This window comes from Corvus hawaiiensis, chromosome 11 (assembly GCF_020740725.1).
Source record: "Corvus hawaiiensis isolate bCorHaw1 chromosome 11, bCorHaw1.pri.cur, whole genome shotgun sequence".
Classification (NCBI taxonomy): Eukaryota; Metazoa; Chordata; class Aves; order Passeriformes; family Corvidae; genus Corvus; species Corvus hawaiiensis.
The window spans coordinates 23801690-23819298 of NC_063223.1; the positions used below are offsets into that span (position 1 = coordinate 23801690).

A 17609-nucleotide genomic window follows, 5' to 3' on the forward strand; every position below is an offset into this window, starting at 1 on the left:
CTGTTACCAAGTACTATGCATTCCACATGCTGCTGTTATCATACAGAGCAACCAAACAGCCTTAGCCAGCTCAAAAAGAATAAAATCCTCTCAACATCTACACACAAATGCTGCATAAATACGGATTTTAAAAAGCATAAAATCAATACCGCTCCTTATGGAGCTATATGGAAAGAGCAAATGTTTTACCACCAGCACTAAATTGCTCACACTCAGCAAGCACTGCCCAACACTGCCAAACCCCCCCACTTCTACACCAGGAAAAGGCTAATGCATAACACAGTCGAAGAGCAGGCATCTAGTAAGACACCATTTTCTACACAGTACCTGAAAAAGCATTACAGACTCCACAAGAAAGCGCTATTTGAACAGATCACAGCATGCACTCTTACCAGCAGCTCGCCAGCCCAGCCTGGCCAGCCATATGCCCCTCGCCCACCCACCTCCCAGCATCCAGGAAATCACCGCATTCGCTTCACAGACAGACCATTCTGATGACCCCCACCCTCCCCGTTAATCAATTAATGAAGCAAGACTGTTTTTTCCTTACTAAGCAACGTACGGACACTAGGTCACTTGAAGGTTGCCTGTTCCTTCCTGCTGCAGGGCCTCCCAAATAAAAATTGCCCAGCCAAATTCAGGCTTTTTTTTTTTATATTCATTCAAAGCTGTAGGAATACACTCAGCCCTTGACAATGCCGGCTTGCATGATGAAAGAGCAAAAGTAGTTTTGAGGCTGCAGAATGCCTTCTCCAGGTTACCATGGAAATAAATGTGGGAAGGGGAGGGGGCTTCTCTGATGGCAATTGCTGCTACTCGGTGGAGATGTTCTAAAGCCTGACTGCGTGGGAGTATAGTCCAGGAGAAGAAAATGTGTTTTACTATTACTACTATAATTTTACCTGCACTTCCTTTCATTTGCACCAAATTTCACATAGTTGAAAAGCATGAAACTTCCCTGAGATGCTGAGGGGACACTGGTTGAAACAAGTACGATGTAAGATCCCTTCAATGATGAGCTGAAGAAACTTTATTTACATATTGGAATTTACACAGATGGGAATTAATGCTCAATTGCAATTAAAACTTGGTTGACAAAGATGAACCTGTTGCAGAGCTGAGGCTGTAACAAGGAAGACTATTTTCAGGAAGGCTTGATAAGGAACATCACCTTATCATTAAAACGCAGGGTAGCATTTCTCTTCCAAACAATTCTCACACACAGTGTGAAACAGATCACCTCAATGATCTTGTTGTCCCTTGCAGAACCGAGAAAAGGCCATCAATAAAAGCAGGGTGGGCACTGTGACCCACTGCTCCACACCGCTCCTCCATGAGAACCTGACTCATACCACCGCCACCCTTCCCTTCCTTGGGTCTTGTCAGGGTCCCCATGGAAAGTAAACCAAAATAATCCATGGGAGGTGGAAGCTTGGCACCAAAATCCCAGTGAGAACAGCCAATACAACTTCATCAAACTGATTATATTTTATACAAATTTAATTAGTATTTTTAGGTTGGATATTAAGAAAATTCTTTCATTGAAACAGAATGGTTAAACATTAGAACAGGCTGACCAGAGCAGTGGTGCAGTCACTGTCCCTGGAAGTGTTCAAAAAACGAGCAGACATGGCATTTGGTGACATGGTTTAGTGACCATCATAGGAGTCAGTCAAAGGTTGGACTTGATGATCTTGGAGGTCTTTTCCAACCTCAGAAAGAGGTAAACGCTGCTCACTACAGTGACATTAACACAGTGCTCCAACCAAAGTGCAATACTCACTCTCCAATATTTGCCACAAAGCAAAGTAACTTTCACAGTCATCAATTTACCACTGACTATTACCAATGTATTTAAATTTTGCACATCAAAAAATTCTCCAAGCGCTGTCTCTGAACACACAGAAAAAGTTTTTTAATAATAGTTAATTAATAGAGAGCTCTACCTTGGCACATTAGCCAGACCTCCTCCCTCCTCAGCCTCTCTGTAGAGGGCACCAAGAAGCCTGCGCCAACACAAAGACCGCTTTGATTTGCAAGCACAGCACCTAAAGGTGATGCACTCCAAAATCCACCATATATTTACTTATCATTTCCAATGGGCTTGTTTAGAAAGTTAAGCCAAAAAGAGAGGAGGTAATCAAGTTGTGGGCAATATAAAAGGACAGAGTGCAGCTGGGGTGGAGATGCCGTGAGAAAAATTACAAGTCAGCTGGGCACAAAGCTGGAAAAACCTGTCAGGCTTTGGAGTTTTTGCAGAAATCCCCAGTTCTGGCTGCTCCACAGCTGCTCCAGCCAGCCCCCACAGCAGCTGCCTTCTCCCTTGAGCTCCCTCATCTCTCCAGTCCCACATCAGAGAAAAGGAGACACCACTGAAGTCCCAGTGCCCCGAGAGAAGTGGCTGATAGCTTCTACACAAGTGGAGCCAGGGGAGAACTGGTGGAAGAAGTAACCTAGGCCAGGTCTGTTTGTGACTCCTCTCTCACTCGCAGAAATTTCTGCCCTAATCTAAATTGAGAGAAAAAAACAGTATGAAAACATGGTTTTTGCAACAACATGTCACAGCAGTAAGATGAATTAATACATTACATTTACATATATAGAATCCCAAGAACACATACTGCTGGCCCAGGAGCGGAGAAACCCATCCTGGACCTGAGGGAAGGTCCATCTCCCTGTGAAGCGCAGAGTGAACAGTCCAATCAGTATATTTCCACTTGTTTTCCTCCTCAGCCAAATACAAGTTCAACATTTCTTTACAGGGCCACAAATCAAAAACCCCAATACAAATAAAACACAAATCTCATTTTATGACATCACAATAAAAATCAGTTTTGCTGATCATGCGTGACCACATGTGTACCACACAGTACAATTCTCCATGCTTTCCCAAGCCCCTACAGGTGGCCTCGCCATCAGGTCTTCATAACCACCAAGAGTAAAGTTTTACTCACAGCAAAATCTCAATTCATACGCAACATCAAGGAAGAACAGAATTAAATCTGCCAATGCAAACACAGCAAAGCGCTATAAAACACTAGCTGCTACACACAAGCAATGGGGAAGGGCTGAAAGGGCTTAAAAATCCAAACAGCCAGAAACCAGAGCAGCCCAAAGCCATGGGGCAGCTCTGCAGGGCTCACCTGGCATGGGCTTAGATGTTTCTGGCCGCATCCCCTCACACCATGCTGGCTTTCCACTGTGCCCCTCTCCCAGCTCCAGCAGGCACCAACTAGTGCAGGATGGGGAGAGTCTGGAGCAACTCAGATGTCCACTGTTTGGCCAGCAGCTGCCATCCTGATGCTCCTGCCCACTTGTCTCCTTCTCTCTAGGGACCAGTTTATATGGCTAATAAATTTGGGAAAAACAGAAAGGAAAAGGAAAAAAAAATTGTATAGCTCTTTACCCCTTTTATTGACCACTCTGGAATGAGCCTGAGGAGCAAGAAGGGACAGAAAGCAAAATGAATAAACCTCACTTACTTAGGAAACCAGATTAAAAGCCACACCATCGACTACCAGGGAAGCTCAACAAGACCAGGGAGCAGCTCAGATTGATTATTCTTTTCTTTAAAAGGCAGCTGCCAGGGAGAGACAAAGGTAAACACTGAGGCTGAGCAGAAGGCCACAAAATTGCAGGGAGTGCATATTTTGATTATTAAAAGTCAAGAATATATTCATTTCTATATGTATACAAAAATTGCAGATATCCAGGTATGTCTGGAAAGGGCAGCCAGGAGATTTCTTTGAAACCTCCCTGAACAAACAAAAAAGCTTCACAGTTTTAGGCTTTCTAACAGCTAAATAGCAACAGACTGACCAGCCATCATTCCTGTGATTAAGTGGCTAAAACCACTGTGCTCCAGGAGAGGAACATACACATCATACCTCGTCTCCTAGTAACAAGGCAAGGTATCAGATGTGCAAAGCTGAGGGGGAAAAAAACATACTTTAGTCTTCTACTGTAAAATAATAAATAGAACAAAACTGACAAATGACTGGCTATTTATTATTACATGATCCTCCTGTAACCTTGTTGAAGTTTTTTATCAGACCTGTGCGTGTCCAAAGAAATGAAGAGTTAATCTCATAGTTGGTGGTATCTTTTAGATGACTGATAACCTCTTACTGGAAGAGCAGATATAAAATTAAAAAAAAAAAAAAAAACGAAAACAAAAACAAAAAAAAAACCCACCAAAAAGAGGCTATTGTTAAGAGCAAACGATCATTTCAAATCATGTACCCAGCAAAACAGGGAACAAGTTGATACCCATTATTTGTTTACCCTATATTTTATTCTCTGACAACTACATTCACCTGCCAATGAAACAAAGGAAAAGTCAGCTTGCCTAACTGCAACACTGATATCTGTTGCAGACACTTGTGTTGCTGTGTATTCATACTATCAGTAGTTGCATGCACCAAAAATAAATTTAAAAAACCTAAGAAGATGCAACAAATCAGTCAAGCCACAGTGGAGCAAGCAAAATAGCATCATTTTTTTAAGGGGAGTAATATCTTTTAAATAACCAACAAAAAGATGTACAATTACTAATCCTTCTGAGAGCAGTACAAGTGCATCATGTTATCTGGTCCCTGGATAATGCCACTAGAAGGTGAAATGGTACACCAGCCCATGGAAATGGAAATTTACAGAGGTACCTGTTAGATCCAGGGACACTCTGTGATTTGCAATATGTATTTTTACAATTTTCTCCTCTGCAGAGCTGATTGGTTAGGAAGACAGAAAACTCAGGGTACTTTCGTGAGCCACACAGGTTTGCCCTAGTTTGACCTAGTCCAAGTCAGCTGAAAGGAAACTGAAGGGACTTTTTTTTAAAAGATGACTTTTCACAATTCTCCTTAAGTTTTCAACATTTTAAACCCCATCTCTGCTAACACCCAGCATTTCCTTCTCATATAGCAGCAGAAAAATTCCTCGTATGCACTAACAAGGCATATAGGTGCTACCCTACAGACCATGGCTGCTTTAAAATATGAGTTTAAAAAAGCTATATGAAACAGTGTTCATTAATTATTATTTCCCCCTGCATGTGCAATCACTATAGGAGCACTGCAACTTTAAAGCTTGATCATTCCAATCCACTAGGAGTTACCTTAGAGGCATTAAGACAGCAAGGGGGTTTTATCACTGTTCTGTTGCAAGAGAAACTTTTGAAAACCAAGTAACTTTTGAGAAAATGGAAGGAGCTCTGCTGTTAGTCACCTCTGCTGCCAAAATATATTCCTTTAAGAACTCAGCATCTTTTCTCTTTTAGACTTAAACAAACTAAACAGAAATTTTTGCCCTGGTCATACAAATTTCTGAAACTTATTTTAATTCCCCCTTAAGACCTGCAGTAAAAATAAAGAGAGAGGTTTAAATCACTTGCATGATATAAACGGTGGCAAAAGAAAGTTAAACACCCAAATAACTTCAGCTATTTAAATTGGGTAATTTTTCTCCTAAAACAAACAAAAAAGAAATTCCTCAATAAAGGTAGATGAATGGGTCTTTAGAGACCTTTGATCCAGCCATTTCATACCACATATTCAGTAAGTGTATTAAATTTCATTGTACTAATAATAGGTTATAATTACTATTGTCATACGGACAGGTAGTGCTGACCATTCCTTTAAGCACAAATGTTTCTGAGTTTCAATCTTGGGCTGCGTGTCCCCAGAGTGTTCTGCTCTGGAATCACACCAGAAGAAAATCCAGAACCGAGCCAGCATGAAATGGGGAACAGGGGGAGCTGGAAGTCCAACTCAATGAAATCTATCAGATACAAATATGAAAAGTATGACGTGCCTTTTCCTACTTTCATTTTATTTTCATGGTCAGAAAATGCTTTGAAAGTAAGTAGAACTTATTTTTATGATGTCACTGATGGGAGCTATATACTTCTTCCAAAACATTTAGAAAGGAGGAACAAAACTCAAAAGCTGAAACCATAAACTATGACATGCACATTTATTCACAGCTGACTTTGCAATTTCCAATTTGGTTTTTATTGGGACAAAACCTCATGGTCTCATTTCCTTCAGTTTCCAGTGAACTTCATTATTAAAACACAGGGTTTTAAATAGACCGTGACTTCACCCAAGAAACAAAGGTAGTCTTTGTGCCAGGGGAACCACAGTTGTGTGCTCTGAATGGTGCATAACACCCACAGCTTTAGAAAGAGCATGAGCCAGGCCAATTCTTTTTAATTTTTTATATGTAATTCTTAATTTTTAATATATGTATATATGCATCTGTACATTATACATATATATATACACACACATATATGCTTTGACAACCACTCCCTTTAATAACTTCAAACTTAAAAATATGTACTTTGCTGGTGTTACCATAATTGTTCATGATTAATTTTATGTATCATCTCTTTAAGAAAAATATTAATACAAATCTACTCACAAATAACATCACTGAACAATTTTCTTCCCAAAATCCCTATCACTGCTGCCATAGCAGACAGTGCACAGGAGCAGCACACTCTGCTCAGGTTCATGACATCCTGAAGTCATCAGTGAGGAGAATGAACCTCTGCAATTAGCTGAATGCGTGCGTATGTATAATGTAGGCAACTTGCCTTCCACATTTCCAGGGATTTCACAGTTTTTTGGAAGCTTGGGGATGTGGAACACCAGGGCTTGCTCTTGGTGAGAGCACTTTGATAAGAGCTTGTTGGACCAGTGGCTAGTTTTAATTTTATTATTCCTACAAAGGCACCTAAAAATCCCAAAGGAAAGCAGAGCCCATCGAGATAGACACTGTACGAGTACTTACTAAAAACAGGCTTTGTTCACAGCTCAAACAAAGAAATGAAAGAAAGTAAAAAACAAAAGGAAAGTGCTGCCAAGGTTTCACAGCAGGAACAGAACTGTAGCAGGGACTCCTGGCCAGAGTCCTAACCGGTTCCTGCAACAGGGCTAACTCCTTTCAGCCCCAGTTAGTGAGCTGGTAGCATTGTTTCAAACAAAAAGAAGTAAATAGGAGCCTTTGTTTTCCCACTCCACAAAGTAAATAACTGAAGTACATGTATTCTTGGTGCACACAACTCCTCCACATGGGAGACGTAGGCGAATTCTTGTGGGAATCCCCTACTAAAACACTGGCAGAACATCAGTGGCACTACAGAAAGCGAATCTGTACATTAGTCACAGCCCAATGCAAACAGAATGTGCAATTCTTCAGGGAAAAAAAAAGTGAAGAATCACACAGAGACTGACATTGTGCAGAGAAGTTAGTATCATGATAGCATTTCATGCAAGAAATAGTAAAAAGAACAGAGTCTTATCCCATATGGATTCAGTTGCACTGAGCAGTAAGTGTATTTGAAAGAAGTCAGATTTAAACCAGTCCTGCCAAGCAAAGCATCAAGTTTTTCAAAGAATATACTTCCTCTTCATGCCACGCTGAAACAGGGTGCTGTTTCACCACTGCTGCCATACAAGGTTTAATAGATCAAAGATTTTGTCCTCCACAAGTAGAAAAGCCTTGGATTGATTTTCACAAGTCCATTAAAAATTGTTTTTAAATATACTTGTTAGCACATGGAAAGAGGCAGGTGGGCTCATATAGGGATTTATATCAAAGTAACACTATCCAGAACAGAAATCATATTTCTGTAAGGATCTAGAATGTAAATATGGGGCGTCCAAAACAAGGACTAATTCCCATCCAAATTCCATAATACAGCAGCCTTAGCCAAAGAAAGTGGAAGGTTTCATTGAATTAACACCTATTTTTCATGACTAAAGGTGACATAACCCTGCAATAGAATCATAGAATCATTAAGGCTGGAAAAGATCCGGAAGATCAGTAAGTCCAGTCACGAATGCAACACCACCATGCTCACCATTAAACCATGTCCTCAAGTGCCACATCAATATTTTCTGAATGCTTCCAGGGATGGTGACTCCACCACTGCCCTGTGCAATCTGTCCAATGCTTCACTTTCAGTGAAGAAACTTTTCCCTAATATCCAATCTAAATCTTCCCTGATGGGGAAGAGGTCATTTCCTGTGGTCCTGTCCCTTGTTCCCTGGGAGCAGATCATGAATCCCCTCTGGCTGCACCCTCCTGTCAGGGAGCTGTGAGGAGATACAAAGTCTCCCCTGAGCCTCCTTTTCTTCAGGCTGAGCTCCCCAGCTCCCCCAGCCGCTCCTCGTCCTCCAGAACCTTCCCCAGCTCTGTTCTCTTTCCTGGACACACTCGAGACCCTCAAGGTCTTTCTTGTCATAAGGGACCCAAAACTGAACCCAGGATTCAAAGCACAGCCTCATCAGTGCCCAGCACAGGGGAAAAATAGGAGACTTCCCCTCTGTACTTCTTTTGGGCTCAGTGCAGCATCTCCTGCTGGAGCAGGCAGAATGCTACACTGCTTTCCTCTACTTAAACATTCAATTGGACCACCAGAGGTCTTCTTTCTCTTGCTTAGTTTCCAAATTAATTCAGAAACACCAAGAATGGTGTTAAGACAAATTACTTTGCAGAAATTTGCACAGTAACAAAGAGCCTGTGATTATGTCAGCAATTTTCATATGGGCTATTGTTTTACTTCTGATTTATGAAAAAAGCTTTAACATTCAAAGCTTTATTCTGCAGCTTTTGCAATTAGCTGTACATATGTATGCTTTCATGAAAAACAAAGCAAAAGTTTTTTTGTTTAATTTTCCCTTTCAATTTATCTTTTGCTGTAAAGAAAAAGGTTACAATTCACTCAATTGCTCATTTCTCTTCCAGGCCTAAGAGGTACAAATGCCTTAGTTTCCTTGTCAGGAACCAGCAGCAGCACACTTGCCTGACATGGCAAATCCATGTATCTCACTCCATGCCAAGAGAAAACTTAAAGCTTTATAGATACAATTTAAAAAAAAAAAAAAAAAAAAATCGACAAAATCCTACTAACTTCAGTATTGCATCAATCAAAAATCAGTGCCTGTACAAAGATCTGCAAAATTCAAATCAACTCAAGCCTGTAGTTTTTAGAGTCCTCATCTTGGATTTTGGAATGTGTTCAACCATAATTAATCAGTCTTAATAATAATCTTATTATACAAAAGGCGTTTTTAAAAACCCCCAAAAAATCCCGAAGCACTTCATGAAGTAACATTTCCATTCACGTGAAACAATATATCAATTACAGACATTCAAACACCTCCCAGATGAGATTTTGGAGGTTTTTGCTGAACGGACCCAGAAAAAACTACAAATCAAGTGACTCAGTTCTTTGAATTTTTCCAGCTGCTATTTTGGGCCCTGAGCATGGCAATTTGGAGAGAACTGCTCTGTGACCAGAGTCTGTCCTGAGCTGCTCTGGACCCAGAACAAGCTCAGTACCTGCAGAAGAAGGATTTACTTTTGTCCTTTGATTTTTCAAACAACCATGAGACTACAACCTGGCTTGAGGAACAAGGTTGTAATGCACTTGTTTTGCACTAACTTGCCAATTTTATGGCACCCAGGACTTCTGGTTTGAATGTTGTTCTTTAAAGCACAGCCTCTCACACGTGTTTAAATGTTTGTTTGGCACAGGACAGCCCAAAGAGCTCTTTGTTGTAGCTTGCTGCCAAGAGATTTGGATTTGGGCTGGTTATCGTTTGTTCCCTCTGTACTAATGACATCTTTTAGACAAACATTTGGCAATGCACTCTTGGCTCAAAACCCCCCACATTTTCTCAAGGAAATGTCCTTTCATATTAATAAATGAATATGAAAAATGAGGAGCTCTGTATGAAAAAGGTGGTAAACTACTGTACTGGTTATGAAACAAAGCAAAACTTGGACCTGTTGGACTACAGGAAAAAATGTAGGGCACAAGCGAAGACAGAAAAGGCAGAACACCACTTTCAAGAAATTCCCACGTTTCCCACAGTGAGAGAATGTGTGCAAATGGAGTCAAACAAACCACCCATGCCCTCAGTTAATGCCAACAGCACTAAAACAGAGCCGCACTGAACCACTCCGTGATTGGTGCCCCACTCCACTCTTCCCCGACCTGTAAAACACGATTTTCCACACAAGTAATTTCAAGTTCATATTAAGGTAAATATTTTGTTGCCCTTGGAACATTGCAGTCTTCTGCTTGCCTTCAAGAGCTGTTCAGATCTTTAATCCAAAAGAAAATAATTTTTATGCATCTTTTGCCCCCTTCAGTAGTACACCTTGAGAAGACTCTGGATCTTTTTGCTTGTAGTGAAACAAGTTGATTTTAAGAAGGACAATTTTCTGGACACTTGTAGTAAACCTTGCACAGCGGACAGAGCCCCAGGATTGCTGGGACTGGTACTGCAAACACATAATGACGCAGCTCCTCCACAGTCCCACAGGCACCCAGAAACTGCATCTGAGGCAGCAGTAATCTGCTGTCACTTATTAAGTTGAGCTTCAACAGATGTTTAAACAAAACTGAGGTTTATCATCAATAAATCTGTCATGCTCGCTTAGCTTTGCCTCTAATTAGGGATGCACAAACCCCCCTTGTTCAATTTCAAATCTCTTTTCAACACAGTTTAAAGGCTCAGTTTGTCTCAGTTACTTCTTTATGGTTTTGGTCTAATTCTTTTATGGGGTTCTGAGACAAAACTGAAGTGGAACAAAAGAGTTGACCATGAACATTATAAGAAAAGTTGTGAAGAAAGAGTGGAAGTGAAAAAGAAAAGATTCGGGGAACAGATGGTAAGGGAAGAGGGAGGGCAGCAAAGAATATGACAAATGCATACCATGGCCTGTAAACTATTTCATCCCAGCTTGGCTTTTGGGCCATCACATGCAGAATTTCTCTCTTTTAATATATGAGAGGTGGGGCAAGTAAAAAGGGAAGAGAGGTGAAGATGTGGGGTTTTTATCTCATGCACAAGATACACAACAAAGGGAAACCCAGATTTAAACTCCAAATGGTACAAATTATTGATTTCAATTTTGTCAACCCTCCAAACACAAACTTTGATGTCCCTCCAGGCATTTAACAGCTTTCCATGCTCCATTTGGGACTGTCCACCTCTCATCTAAAGGGAGGTGTCCTGACAGTCTTACCTTGTAGCATCTCACCCAGACAGACTGCATAGGTTTACAAGCACCCCTTCTTCACTGTATTTCCAAATTGATCCCAGATTGAGCCTTCGTCTGAATTAGAAAACCTCTGAATATCTGCATGGGCTAAAGACAACATATATCATCTGAAAAATGTGGAAGTGTATACTAGCAAAAGGTAGCAAAAGTAGGCTTAAATTGTGCAACCAAAAATGAAATATTGCTCATTTGCAATGAACGCTACAAATGTGGGCCTCAGCTGAGGGAACTGGCAGGCTGACAGACAATGCTGCTACCCATGGATACCTTCCTTCAGCTCCAGTAGCCCTTAATCCCGCTCTGAGAAGTGGCTCTGCAGAAGGCACAGTGTTCTGGTGCTCTGGGCTGCTTTCGGGGGCTGCCTGCATGTCCATGTGCCCAGGCTTTCCCCCTCTTTTTTTTTCCACCCACAATCAATTCGAAAGGATCATAGAATCACAGACTGGTTTGAGTTGGAAGGGGCCTTAAAGCCCATCTCATTCCACCCCCTGCCACGGGCAGGGACATCTTCCACTATCCCAGGTTGCTCCACACCCTGCCCAACCTGACCTTGGACACTTCCAGGGATGGAGCAGCCCCAGCTTCTCTGGGCACCCTGTGCCAAGGCCTCATTACCTAGTCAAGAATTTCTTCCTAATATCTAATGTAAACCTACTCACTTCCAGTAAAAGAGTAAAGAAGTTTATCACTAGGCCAGATCAATATTCATGGACAATTCTCCGAGCCTTCTCTGTATTCTTTTCAACTTACAGAAGTGTGGGAAGAGAGGGAAAAAAACCAAAAGGCAGAGAAGTCTTCAGGGTGGGCCATGTCCCAGAAATTTGTAGCTCCCTAAAATCAGCATTTTTGGACAAGCAACCCAATTCTTCCAACTGTGCAGTCTGATCTAAATTCCTGAACAAGGCTCTACTAATGAAAAGGACCCATCCACAATTTTCCCAATGCTAGGACAGATTTAGAACACAGGTGGACTGGCCAACAAATAAACTGCAATGTCACTGACTGATCACGGGTTTTATCAGGGTAACTCTGTTGTTATATCAAGAACGTACATAGATTCATGAGATACACACACCTCTAAGCAGAATAGCTAAGTAGATGATTCCCAGACAAGAAATATTCTTCCACGTCTGTTCTGCAGATTTTTTGGCCATTTCTTGTTGCCCACAGATAGAGTGGTAGGTTATCTTACATTACAATAGATACAGTAAACTAGATTTGTCAGCGGTTTTTGTTTTGTTTTTTAATAATTTTTTACTAAAAAATAAACCAAACAAAAATACTAGCGTTGAATTTGAGATCTCAAAATTTCCCCATAACACTCCGATTTCTTCAGACTCTAATGCTCATCAGAAAAGGTCATTTCAAAGAGCAAAACACAGCCCTGAATGATCAGGATAGTAAGGACATCCCACAGTTTGCAATCTCCCAGCTCCAGCTGCAAAGTCACAGCCAGGGCACACCTTGCGTTCCCCCAGCTGGTGGGTTTGCAGAGACTGCCATGGGTGCTGCCACTACACCCTTGCTTGCACCTTGGATGGTGATTATGCCTAAGTGCAAAGCCTTTTAGGGAATTACGTCAGATGCAATGATTTGGCATCTCCCAACCATCCAAAAAACCCCAAACGAGTAAGGCACAGCCACAGATTCAGGTTTTCCACTGGGAGAAGAAGCAGAGTTCATGTGCTAGCTATTTCAACTGCATTATTTCAAAGATAGTATCAATAAAATGTTAGATTAATCTTACAGCTTTTTACTAAAAACATTGGTGAGCTGCATTACCTCCAAAATGGTGGTGTAATTAATCTTACTGCTTAGGCAGAGTACTTTAGGAATAGGTTCAGCAGAGGTAAAGAAAGAGACATGAACAGAACAAAAAACTAACAAATGCGACAGATTAAGTTATTTGGCAGGAGGCGGATTATTTCATATAAAATTACGCCTTTTACTCACAAACCAGCCACTGACCCTTGTCACACATCTATAATCCTCCTAAATACCACACAGTTTGAACTGAAACAGCAAAACATGACCCATCTCTAATTTACACTCTCTGGGTAGGAGTTGCTTCTTAAGATGAACAGCAGTGACAAACTGACACAGGTGTACAAAAGTATTGCTGAGGTAGATCAGGTACAGTCATGGAGCTGTGGAGGTCATCAAAACAACCTCACCCAGAGCCTTTTAGAACGTCTTATTTTGTTGACTTAAGAAACACTGCTACAGCAAAAATTTCTGGCTCGTTTTTCTCCTCTGTTTCCTATACTCACCACAACACACACAGAAGACCTGTGCTAACATTGGGTTTTAACCCACTGCCTTATCACACCATGGCCCTACAGGGAGTTCAGCTCCACACTGGGACAAAACAGAGCCACCCTCACTTGGTTTTCTATCATGGACAGGGAGGTGCTCAAGAACATTTTGTTTTCACGAAGCTAAGTCCAAACCATTTATGTATTTGTAATCACTGTCAATATTGTGGTAAAACCTGCGAAGGCACCAGGGCTCCACCACGTGAATGGATATCAAAATCACTCACCTTTTGGTGAGTTTAAGAGTGTAAGAACACACTCTTCTGAGCGTCTTTGCTCCCACCACTAACCGCTCATTAAACAAGAGTACAGAATCATGGAAGGGCCCTCAAGGTTCATCTCATCCCATACTCTGGCATGGGCAGGGACACCTTCCACTATCCCAGGTTGCTCCAAGCCCCATCCAACTGGCCTTGAACACTCCCAGGGACAGGGAGTATCATTTGCAGTAACAGTTCACCAGAAGGTGAGGGTGACTGTGATTTTATTTGTTGCATGATTTTGTTCAAAGCCTTTATAAAAAAGACCCTTCTCATTTACTTTTTTCTTATGAGACATGTGAAAAGCCCAAGCAGAATATATAAATATTCCCAATACACACCCCTCAAATTTTACAAGTACCCTATGAAAACATTTTGGAAATAAGATGTTCTGAATCTTTTTCTAAACCAACATAGGAATACGGAATTTTTCATGCAGGATCACTCAGGTTTTCATCCTTAAGCATCAAGTGTCATCTGGTGGATTGACACAGAACTGCACCAAAGAACCTCTCACAAAAAATTTTACTAGGGAGGAAAAAATAAATGAACTAAAAAGAGAGAATATTTACCTAAGGCCTCAGAGATTAAAAAATAGAAGTCCAAACCTCTGCCAGGTGCAGGTATTTAGAAGAGGATCAGCCATAAGATTCTTACAACACATCCAGGGATTTGATGGACTTACCTCACTGAAATTCGGGAAACGCAATTTTTTTATGACTTACTGTCCAAAAGCTACTAAAAAGCTGTATGCCTCCAACAAAGACATTGAAAAATCTCAGTCAAATATTTATTTAGCTTTTTAATCTAATCTGAGATCTATAAGTGACTATCTGAATCTGGAACTGGAGCTTTAAAGGAAAACAGTCGCCTTGGGTGAAATGTCAAGCTGTTTTCCCTCATGAAGAAAAACCCAAAAAATTTAGAAAATTAATCAAGGCCAACAAGGATGCTGCAAAACTTTAAATAAAAAAGCAAACATTTAACTAGAAATCAAACTTCCTATTTCTTTCAGTGCCTTTGAAACACACATTCTGTGCTCCTCTCTAAAGCAACATTAACCCGCTCTGATATCATGATTTTAAAAAACAGACATCTCCTTTCTTATCACTAAAGAGAAGTAAGAGACTGAGCCAAGAAGAGAAAGAGAGATTGCAAGAAACTCCTTCTAATGAAGCTCCTGGAGACAAATAATAATAAAATCTAAAAAACCAAACCAACCAACCAACAAAAAAAAAAAAAAAAGGAGCCTTTGCCAGGATCACCACAAAAAGATTATTTTCTATCAGTTTTAATGCTTCAATTTGAAAAGTAATCCCCCCTCCAATTAATATGTTAAAGACATTGATTTTGAAATATATTTAGCAATCTTGATAAGCAAACAATGGGGCACATACCTCCAGGAAACACTCCAGTTTATAGGAAGAAGACAAGTGTTGACCATCCTACAAAGCAGAAAAATCAGCAGCATCTTCCTGGCCTTTCAAAAAATTTCATTGCTTTTTGTGGAAGGTCATGGCTGCTGATGGCACTAAAGCAAGTTTTAATTGTGTGAAATTATGGCAAAAGCCAATTGCCAGAGAGGGCAGCCCAGCCTCCATAGCATGGCTCTGTTTATCAAGGTCCTAGAATGATTTGGGCTCGATGGGATTTTAAAGATAGTCTCATTTCAACAAGATGATGCTGCCATGGACAGGGACATCTTCCATTATCCCAGGTTGCTCCAAGCCCTGTCCAACTTGGCGTTGGGCACTTCCAGGGATGGGGCAGCCCCACCTTCTCTGGGCAACCTGTGCCAGGGCCTCACCACTCACACAACCAAGAATTTCTTCCCAAAATCTAATCTAACCCTGCCCTCTGGCAGTGGGAAGCCATTCCCCCTTGTCCAAGGTCACTCCAGGCCCTTGTCCGAAGTCCCACTCTAAATCTCTTAGGGACTCTTTAGGCACTGGAAGGGGCTCTAAGGTCTCCTGAGAGCCTTCTCTTCTCCAGGTTGAACACCCCCAGCTCTCACAGCCTGGCTCCAGCCCCAGCTAGTACAATCATAGGACTGCACGCTTTAAACTCCTCTTGTTTATTTCCTTTGCTGTATTCATGTGCATAGAGGAATTTAAGCTGGGCCCCAGTGAAGCCAATTTACTGGCTGGAGTGGTTGGAATTCCTTTGCAGTGCTCTGCAGGTGCTCTCCTGCTGACCTGTGATCCCTCTCCAGGTTCTGGGCATCTCTTGCTATCACTGCCATCAAACCAGAAGGAGTGGGATGGATTGAGATTCTCTTACTTTAGTTTTTTTGGTCTAGTGGCTGAGTTACATGTTAGACTGGGTTGTTCTGTGTTATGAAGTCAGACTCCATCAACTTCATCATGATCCAAAATAAATTCGATGAGCAAAGGACACCTTACCTTACAGACACAGAATTAATCTGCTCTCTGACACTTCTTCGCTGTGTGGGATCAAAGAAAAGAATGACCAAGGCTCAGCTGGAGCCTTGAGGCATGACCCCACCAAACTGGCTGTCAAACTCCACTGTGCAGGTTTTCCAGGGGCTGACAAGGGATGTGTCACCATCCCCATTTTAGTGTTAGCCAGAGAGTTCCTTTGAAGCTATCTCCCAACTCACTTCATGCTACTGTGTTTTGGTTTGTAGCTCATCACAGTCTCGGAGCATATGACCTGTTCTCTTTTAAGAGGAGAGGCATCCAGTGAGTGCGTCAAGCACACAACAGCTGCTGACAGGCATGTGGTCCTTCATGGCCTACCATGAGCTGACCTAATGTATAAGCCCTTCAGACTCACACCCAGGGCAGTTGGTGGTCCCCAGCACCACCTTCCTTCCACAGATCCAGTTCTACAGGCTGCAGTAGCTACTGATGTAGACATGGAAAATACAAGCTATTTTTCCTTTCTTTGGTATTTTTAACCTGAAAGTAAACATTTTACATAAGCAAAATCTACCACTAAATATGAAAAACTAAGAATACATCCTAAGCGGAACATTTACCTCATTGCTGTTTTCAGTAAATTAATCTTATCTCAACTCATGATCTTTATCTGTTTTGCCTCCAATTCTCCTATCCAGCTGCCATGGGGGAGAGAGCGAGTGGAGCATGGTTTGGAGAGTCTTGAGGGGAACGCCAAACTGGGGAGCACCATTCCCAAACCATGACACCACGAAACTAATCATGACCATAAAAACAGCAGAAAACTTGTCACTGTTTATAATAATCCTGACTACACATATAAAACTATGGTGTGCCCAACATCAACTATAACTGCTTCCCACTCCTGAATCAGAAACAGAAATACTCGAAGAATTATTTATACTCTTCCCTTAAAAGCCAAATCCAGTCTTCCCCCAAACCTGACACAAGAGAGAAGGCAACCACAAAGTCCAGTCTATCCAGGAGAAAGTGAGAGCAGACTTCACAGCGGGAATTTCTAACAGGCAGCACCCACTGAGAAAGGGTTTGTAAGAGACTGCTTATCTCTGCATCCCAACTCACAGTTGCCACTAATAAATGCCAATGCTACAAATGAGAGCAGATCTATCTGGCTGCAAGGGAGACCATGCAGTGTCTATGCACTCCGGATCAAGCTGAAACCTTAGAGGTTATCCAAAACACCACCAGTTCTTCATGCAAAGAGTGTCTTGCTAGTAACACGCTAGCCTAGATCCAGCCCAAGATTTTGGGCAGCCTTAAAGCTGAACCAAGTCCAGCAGGGTTTTCCAGACAGTTCAAACAACCTAATCCTCTTTTTTACAGACTCCAAATAAAGTCCTCAACTGACCAAGATGAAGTATGGAAAAGACAAAAAGCTTCAGGAGATCAGAGGAAACAAAGCCAATCTTCTTCTTGACTTTCTCAATTGCTGTCAGAGGTCCAACTGAGACGACAAAGACCAAAAAGCATTACCTCAAAGCTCAATTCATAGGTGGCTGATTCAGTCAAAG

At 41.5% G+C, this 17609-nt stretch overlaps 1 protein-coding gene across 5 annotated transcripts in view; it reads right to left on the reverse strand.

Moving 5' to 3' along the window:
• Positions 1 to 17609, reverse strand: part of FGD3 (FYVE, RhoGEF and PH domain containing 3) — a 102502-nt gene that overhangs the window by 69413 nt on the left and 15480 nt on the right. The window contains exon 1 of one of the 5 annotated variants that reach the window (XM_048315500.1): positions 551 to 728. The exons of the other annotated variants lie outside the window; for them this stretch is intronic. The gene's annotated coding sequence lies outside the window, so the exon portion shown is untranslated. Of the gene's footprint in view, positions 1 to 550; positions 729 to 17609 lie in introns of those variants that run through there. 5 annotated transcript variants of the gene reach the window in all.